The sequence below is a fragment of the Lygodium microphyllum genome, chromosome 30, assembly GCF_053477565.2.
Source record: "Lygodium microphyllum isolate KBCC chromosome 30, Lygodium_microphyllum_v1.1.10, whole genome shotgun sequence".
NCBI classification, from domain to species: Eukaryota; Viridiplantae; Streptophyta; class Polypodiopsida; order Schizaeales; family Lygodiaceae; genus Lygodium; species Lygodium microphyllum.
The window spans coordinates 101,471,798-101,481,150 of NC_141164.1; the positions used below are offsets into that span (position 1 = coordinate 101,471,798).

The following is a 9,353-nucleotide window of genomic DNA, read 5'->3' on the forward strand; positions in this document are numbered from 1 at the left end:
AGCGGAGCTTCTATATCTCCCTTGCTCAACCTCGAGGCTTTTGGAGATTGGCTATTGGCAATGCACCTCATGCAATGGTTATTGCCTTTGTATTGCTTCTATGAAGTTAAAGCTCTTTCCAATGCTGTAGCAGGCTCTAGAATGAATAACTGGAAAAGCTAAAACCAATCCTCTAGGCATTTCAACCTCAAACATATTCTCGGCCAAGCCAGTGAAGCGTGATACAGAAGCACTGATCCTCCTTTGTAAACTATCAATACACAGGGTAAGGCGTAAAATTTCTTTGCCATATGTCCCACTCTAGTCAGAAAACAAAAATGATGGCCAATAATACAAGTGATAAACTTCCTACATTGAACAACACCCAACTTTCTTTGTTGCTGTGGCATCATTACTATGAACACTAATAGATTCACCTTGCCTAGGACCAAGAGCAGGATCCGCTCCAACATCAACAGCCTTCTTGCTCACAACCCTATAGATTTGTGTAAGTATCTGAGTAAAAGCATTCTCTACATTTGTTGACTCCAAAGCAGATGTTTCCATGAAGTACAAATTATCTCTTTCTGAGAATGCGTGGCCATCATATGTGGACACAGCTCTCAGGTGCCAAAGATCTAACTTGTTTCCAACAAGCATAACCACTATGTTTGAGTCTGTGTGATCCCTTAGTCCTTCCAGCCACCTCTCAACATTTTCAAAAGTAACATGCCCTGTAATATCATAAACTAAAAGTGCACCAACTGCACCATGATAATATGCACTTGTAATTGCTCTATACCTTTCCTAGCCAGCCGTGTCCCAAATCTGAGCCTTGAGCACCTTTGAGTCGACATGGATGCTACGAGACAAACCTGGGTGTTGCAAGGGCTTAGCCAAGTTACCCGAGCTCAGATGGAAAAGACACAGGAAACTCGGCTGTTTCTGTTTGGCTCACAACAGAGAATAGCACCTGTGGTGAGCCTGCATCCGGCTTTGTGTGACTAGTATTTGGAAGCCTTCTCAAAACTCCAGTAGGCTGTGCTTTTTTTCACTTTCCCAGCTGCCTTTTCAAACACAACCTTTGTATTCAGACCCTCTTGCTGGTTTTGAAACAAAGCTGGAAGCCTTTGCCATTTCAATGGATTTTTGCACCTTTGCCCTCCTGTTTAGTTTATAAGGTTCTACACACGAGAAGTTTGGAATGTCCCCACTCCTTTGCGGAGGGATCCATTAGAAAATTGGGAAGCCTTCTTCAATTTATGAGAATTCTAGATCTCCATCTTATCCTCCATGCTGGCATCAGGGTAACTTTTCCATAGGCCTTCCATCTCTAAGCAGTGATTCACCATCCTGTTGTGATATTGTCTCACATGATGATAATGCTCTTTCCTTTGCAGGCATCTTAAGACATCCTGGTACCTCACTGCTTGGGGATGACAGAGGCCAGCTTTCAGAAGCTCATGCAATTTTGCCAGAGGGCACCTTCTTTCCTTTCTGACGACGCGACTGTAAATCCAGAGGAGCACGATGAAGTTCTAGCTGTTTTGGCAGCTGAGAATTAAAATGCTTTTGCTTTGTGTGGTGAACTCCACACCAATGGTGGACTTGGACTTGAGGCTGAACTCATTGCACGTGAAGCATGAGAGGAGGCTCGACTTGTTGACACCTTTCAGAAGCTCATGCAATTCTGCCAGAGGGCACCTTCTTTCCTTTCTGAAGATGTGACAGTAAATCTAGAGGAACACGATGAAGTTCTAGCTGTTTTGGTAGATGAGAATCAAAATGCTTGTGCTTTGTGTGGCGAACTCCACACCAATGGTGGACTTGGACTCGAGGCTGAACTCGTTGCACGTGAAGCGTGAGAGGAGGTTGGACTTGCCGACACGAGAATCGCCTATCAGCACCACTTTGAATAGATGGCCAAGATGGACTACTTGCACCAACTGTGCGCTTGCACTATCCGGATGGGGAGTATTCAGTTGCTCCCAAATTTGTAGAGGCTTCCCTTTGCAATTATATACAGAATTTGCCCCAACCTCGAGATGTAGATTTTGCTGGTTTGCTCATGAGAGAGCTAGAGCATTGATAAGAGATCTGTGGCCAGGAAACATCAATTTTCAGAATGCAATATTGCTTTTGGGCTATAGACAGTAGGCATAGTAAAGCTTTTTGCTATGGTCTTCAAGAAAGCTACCATCCCCTTGTGGTGCTCCATCACTGCCCCTTACAACTCTTGTGTGTCTTCCAAGAAAGTTGCCATCTCTATAGTACTTCTTGGCTACTGGGGTTCTTCAATGCTGTACTTGTGCACAGTAGAGTTTCCTGAGATTGAAAAAGGAACTAAATCTAAAGGAAGGAGAGAGAAAGGAAGGACCTAAAAACTAGGCTCTGATACCAATTGTCAAGGAGAGGGACTGGGAGAGAGAAAGAAGAGAGAGAAGACTGCAGAGAAGAAGAAGAAGAGCAGAAGAGAGAGAGAGATAGGTATGAGGAGAGACAAAGATAGGAAGAGAGAGAAAGAAGACATGGAAGCTTGGAGAGCAAGGTGAAGGAGAAAGAAGACTTGTATTAACTATATGATGATGAAAAATTAAGTCTCTCTCACCTTATATACCAGCTAGTGTAGCTAGTATTTCCTTGTTATTAAGTCCCTCTCTCTTACAGCTTTTGCCAGTCATCATTGCAATCATTTTCCTCTTTGTCATCGTGATCATCATCATCAGCCACTTCTCCCTTGTCCACATCACGTTCCTCCTCTTTCTCCCCACGCCACCTATCGATGACGATAGGGGGAAATAATTTTAAAAAATATATTTACTTAATTCGTTTGGGGGGGGGTTCCCATGCAAACGATCGGGGATATTACAGTATCTACTGAAAACATGTTTAGTAAAAATGATCCAAGCTACATGTGAATTTTTTGCATTCCTAATATGCCCTACCATAGTATTATCAGTTACTTCCAGATAGCAAATACATCACCTTTTTGTCTTTTGCATTCCATTCTTTCTACGCCTTTAATTTATCTGCAGTCGCAAGGTTACTCAGCTATTGTGGCTCCTTTTCTTTACCTAAAGTGAACTCATAAAGGCATTTTCCAATAAGAAATTTTGTCACACCAAACTTCCATGATGGGTAGTTGTTCTTGTCTAGCTTCTCAATGATGAGATTTCCACTGTTCTCTACCATTATCACAAAAATAATACAAAACAGTAAGCAAGTCCTCTGTAACCTTTCACAACAAGTACACAACAATACACAAAAGCACTCTTTTTCACTGAATGCTCAGTAGTACATGTAATCTACAATGTGTTTGAAAATAAAACTTGTGTTTACTTCTGAAAAACACATCAAAGCTTATAGATTTGAAATATGTAACCTGTGTACCCACTTTCAGTCAATGCGATTGAAATTGTAGTATATCGTGAAGTTGTTATCAGCAACATTGGGCTCTAAAATGGGGCTCAAAATGGCCTCGGATGACCAAAAAACCTATGAGAAATCCCTAAAGGCTCTATCTAAGAATATACATTGCTCTACTTGCACACTAAGCCTCACAGCAATCTAAGAGTTTCACACTGCCCTACATTCGATGCCTCCACAACCACTATCCAAGAGAAAGAGTGGAAGAATGGGAGAGCTTCTTACCCATTGCTTGCTTACTTGAATCCTTGCTTCTCCTTCACTTTTTCCTTCCAAAACTAGTCTCTCTTAGTAGTACTGCTCTGATACCATGTTAATAATCGTGTGGTGGGGGGACTTGCTTAAGATGCTGTGCCAAACACACACCATGCACATAAGAGAAAACTCACTCAAGAATACAAGAAGAGAGATGGAAGCTGAAATTTTATCTTGCTAATTTTTTCTTCATCTTCCACCTACAATACAATGCACAAAAAGTATAGATAAGATACAACATAAATGAAAGTAGCCTACTAAGTCAAGTAGTGAATAACTGATTATACTAGTTGGCTGGCACTATAACTATGCCAACTGCTATAGGTAGGTGTAACAAACTAAATATAAATAGTTATAAGTCAGTGGAAATTTGAGGATCATAATGACCATTGATGTACTAAGTATATACATGCAAACCCATCTAGCCAAGTAGTCCATCATCAATATCCACATGTGTTGAGCTTGATATCTCAATAGAAAGCACCATAACTAAGATTCTCCATTGCCACACAAAGAGAGAGAGAGAGAGAGAGAGAGAGAGAGAGAGAGAGAGAGAGAGAGAGAGAGAGAGAGAGAGAGAGAGAGAGAGAGAGAGAGAGAGAGAGAGATTGAGTCATGACCTCAACCCCTTCCTCTAGCCTTACCACATCCACAATTAATTGCAATGGCCATTAATAGGGGGTGTGGTACTTCATTCCTTAAGTTTAAATATTTTAATCTTTCTATTTTTTCAAAAAAATTATTCTAGCTAATGGCATCATAGAATAGTGGTTGGTATGTGCATTGAGTTTCACCAAAGGCACAATCATTAAGCGACTAAATATTAGTTTATTCTATAATACACAATTCACCAAAGGCATGTGGTTTTGTGCCACCAAATTGTTCTTCACATATATCATTCATTGATAACAAATTTGAGGACTTCACATGTATCACCTTCAATGCCTCATCATCACATAGAAATTGCCCTTTGATGACTCTCTCAAAATCTTCCCTCTCCATTTTCAAATCTTTTTTTCTAGGGACTCTAAACCACATCAACATTGCAAGTATGGATCATTGCTTATAATTCTATTGTCAAAGTTCTTTTTTTCCAAGGACTCTAAACCACATCAACATTGCAAGTATGGATCATTGCAAGTATGTATCATTGTTAGTCCAATCTTCGAGAGTCACTATGCCAATATCTTCAATCAAAAAATGTTATGTCCTCCAAGAATCCAGAAGGCTCAAAGGACTCAATGTACTTTAGTGTACAATTAGAGAAAGACAGGTAGTGGTTGGGAGCATTTTAGGCTGACATGGAATATTTTGACATTTTGAACTGGGTGTTTCAGTGAACTTCTATAGCCAAGATAATAAGTGCTCAACGATCATCAGGGAAGGAACTAAGCATCAAAGGGTTTGGATAATATAAAGTAGAGTAGCACATGACCACACATTTAAAGACACTAAAGTAGTGTGTGTATAATGCATCAAAGGGTTCTACTGCTAAGAGTCATTGTGTTTACTGCATGGCCATGGCCAAGGAGTGCAATGTTGCTAGTTAGAACAAGGTGCCCAATAGACACACCAAAGATCCAAACTTTTAGCCCATTCTAGATATCCCTTTAACAAACATCCACGTATGCATATTGCATACCTTGTGCACAATAGTTGAGAAAATTGTGCACTTGTACATTAAATTTGCATTGAAATTGCATTTCCAAAAGGCTAGGGATGGTGCTATCAAGGCTATTGAGAGGGTTTTCTCAAACATTGGTCTCCAATAATGTTATGGTCGAGACAGATCCTTAGAGATCCAAAAATGAAAATAGTATTCCAGGAAACCCTTGATAGGTGGGGTTAAGGCCAAAAGGTTTTTGGGCTTCCATAGCATGCCCAGAAAAGGTTCTTCTTGTATTCATCACAACCAATGGAAAGCACTACACAATGCAGTCAAATACCATGGGGATGATAGAAGAGCAAGGAATAGAAAGGCTGAAGTTTGGGAGGCATTGGACACAAAGTTCTTGTATTATGATAAAACACCTTGGTCCATTGACAATCTCTTGGCCTTCATCAAGAAGGCCCTCGACAAATTCAAAACCTTAATGAAGGTTGCTGAGGGAAAATATAATTTCACACATTCCCAAGGAATGGAGAAGTCTCATTACCAAGCAAGTACGATATACTTTTCGCATATAAGATACGATGGTGGTGCACAAAAGGCAAATAGCCTACTAGAATTTTTTTAGCGGTTTTATAGATTAATTTGGCATAAAAAGAGATCAAAAGAAGTAAAAAGGATGTGTCAAAACTCAAATTGTTCTTGCATTTAAAAGATTGTAGAAAAAGAGACAAGAAGCATACAATAACTCATATGCAAATGAAAAAAATTTACAATGAATGGCCTCTTGGGAGAGACAAGGCCAAAGATGGGGCTCAAGGAGCACATTGTTCAAAGATGGGAGAGAGAGACAAGGAATACTCCATATCCATGAGCCTTCAGGCTATCATTATGTTTTCTTCATTATTCAAGAACTAACTGCGAAGTACACAATACAGTGTAAAAGTAAACTAGACTAGGTGCAAACCTAACTGACTAACTCTAGTTAGGTCACTGACTACATGGAGACAGCTGTACACACACACTAGCTGTCACATATGTCGGTCACTCATAAAGACAGACTGGAGTGAGCTTGACTTCTAACACTCCCCCTCAAGCTCAAAACAAAACTCAAATCATCTGCATCACTCCAAGTAGCTGTCTAAAGTGAATGAACTTATCTTTACCAAGTGATTTGGTAAAGATGTCTGCTACCTGGTCTTCAGTCTTCACATGCTCCAAGTCAATCTGATCTACTAAAACCATTTCCTTGATGAAATGGTAGTGAACCTCAATGTGTTCGATCTTGCATGATAAACATGATTGCTTGCTAACATGACACTGCTTAAATTGTCACAATACAACCTTACTTTGCTGTCTAAGTGTACTCCCAAGTCATTCAGCAACTTCTGTAACCACATAGCTTCACAGGCCGCTAAGGCTGCACCATGATACTCTGCTTCTGTACTGGACAGTGCAACTGTAGGCTGTTTCTGATCATGCTACTACCCGATCCAAATGCATAGCCGTTGGTTGACCTCCTGTCATAAGTGCAACCAGCCCAGTCAACATCAGTATACCCCATCAAGTCAAGGGGTTTCCCATATGCATAAAATAGCCCATGATCTATGGTACTCTTTACATATCTTAGAATTCTCCTGACTGCATCCAAGTGTGGCTTGCGAGGCTTCTGCATGAACTGACTGATCAGCCCCACAGCATAACTCAAGTCAGGTCTAGTGATTGTGAGATAGATCAAGCTACCTACCATCTGTCTGTACATGGTAACATTCTCAATCTCTGTCCCAACATCAATCTGTAGCTTGAGATTCTGCTCTAAAGGCGTATCCATAGGCTTGCAATCAGCCATACCATATTTCTGTAACATGTCCTGAGCATACTACTTCTGTAGGAGCCATATGCCTTGAGGTGTAGAGACAACCTCAATCCCCAAAAAATATTTCAGCTCTCCTAGGTCCTTGACCTTAAACTCAGCTTGTAAACATGTCTTTACTTCAACAATCCCGCTTTCATCATCTCCTGTAATGATCAAGTCATCAACATAGACAACTAGGAATACATAGCCACGATCTGTCTTCTTCATAAATAAACTATGATCAGCATCACCCAATCGGAAACCATGTTGCTGCAAATAACTGCTAATGTGAGCATTCCATGCTCTGGGTGCCTGTTTCAGCCCATATAATGCCTTTTTCAACCGGCATACATATGCTGGAAATTCTGGATGCACATAGCCTTCAGGCTGTTCCATGTAAACTTCTTCTTGTAACTCTCCTTTCAAAAAGGCATTCTTTATGTCCATCTACCATAGTTTCCAGCCTCTAGCTATTGCCAAAGTAATCACAATTCTAACTGTAGCCATCTTTGCTACAGGGTTGAAAGTCTCCTCATAATCAAGACCATACTGCTACGCATACCCTTTTGCAACCAGCCTAGCTTTGTATCTTTCCAATGATCCATCTGATTTACATTTTACCTTATACACCCACATGTAGCCAATAGGTGTTTTGCCCTCAAGAAACTATACCAAATCCCATGTGCCATTTTCAGCCAAAGTTGAATATTCCTCATCCATAGCAGCACTCCAATCCTCATCTAACTGCCTCATCAAACTTACTTGGTTCTCTAAAACCTGTTATTTTGTCATATAAGCATAATGACGGGCTGAATATCCAGTGTAAGTGTACCTATCAACAGGTCGTCTGATCCTGTCTGATCTCCTGAGCTGTGGCTCACTATGAGCTTGCCTCTCATGAGGCGGCACATAACAACTCTGCCTAGCACCTGGTGTCATAACAGACAGAATCCCCAATTCACTGTCTAAGCTGTCACTGCTAGATGAGTCATAACCTGCAGTGAGTGGACATGTTACATCTTCAAAAACCTTTTCTTTTCCCTTATCTGTTCTCCCCCTCACTGACATATCCATGTTAGTGGATGCAGTAGTGTGACTGCGCAATCGTCCTGTCCAAGGACTCACTGGAGATGATACATCACATGTTTGACTACTCATGGAAGTACTCTCTGTAGGAGTATTTTTAGCACGACTCATACTGGGTGAGCCATCAATAGGCACTGCAACAGGATTCCCATACCAGGATGCTAACTCATCAAATACCACATCTCTGCTTATGAGTGTCTCATGCGTAGAAGGTACACAACACTTATAAGCTTTCCGTTCCTGTGCATATCCCACAAACACACTCTTCACTGCCTTAGGGTCCAGTTTCTTCCTCTTGTCATCCGATATATGCACATATGCAATGCTGCCAAATACCTTCAAGTGTGAAATATCATGTTTATGACTATACAGCCTCTCATATGGAGTGACATCATGACTCCCTGCTGTAGGGGTTCGATTCAGCACATAGACAGCAGTCATCACTACTTCAGCCCAATAACCATTTGGCAGACATTTCTCATTCAGCATAGCTCTAGCTGATTCCATCAGGACCCTGTTTTTCCTCTCTGCAACACCATTTTGCTGTGGTGTATAGCTACATGTGAGCTGTCTTTTGATCCCATATTTAGCAAGATACCTATCAAAGTAATTAGAGACATATTCACCTCCTCCATTTGATCTCAAACAGGATATGTAGTAGCCCACCTCATTTTCTGCATGCTTCTTGAAGTCTTTGAATGCATCAAACATATCATCTTTATGCTTCAAAATATAAAGCCAAGTGTACTTGAAATCATCAATAAATGATACATAATACCGTGCACCTCCAAAAGAAGCATTATGTGAAGGACCCCAGGCATCAGAGTGCACCAACTGTAAAGGCCTAGTGCTATTTTTTACATGTCTCATGAAAGGAAACCGTGCCTGCTTCCCAAACTGACATGCAGGGCATACATGACCAAAGTCATTATACTTGAATTTGTGTAATCCAAGTACTACTTCCTTCTGCTGCATAGATTTTAGCTTTTGTACATTGACATGTCCAATCCGCTTGTGCCAAATCTCTACATCTCGAATGGCACTCTCATCATGAACAAACATGGCTGCCTTAAGTCCCGGAATGTTCGCATCCAATGTAAACATCCTACCATTCCTTCTGCCCTTGGCAATTAACTTGCAGCC

At 40.9% G+C, this 9,353-nt stretch overlaps 1 pseudogene; it reads right to left on the bottom strand.

Moving 5' to 3' along the window:
• Positions 1-348: 348 nt before the first annotated feature.
• Positions 349-4,662, bottom strand: LOC148010188 (ras-related protein RABA1f pseudogene; annotated as a pseudogene).
• Positions 4,663-9,353: the final 4,691 nt, after the last annotated feature.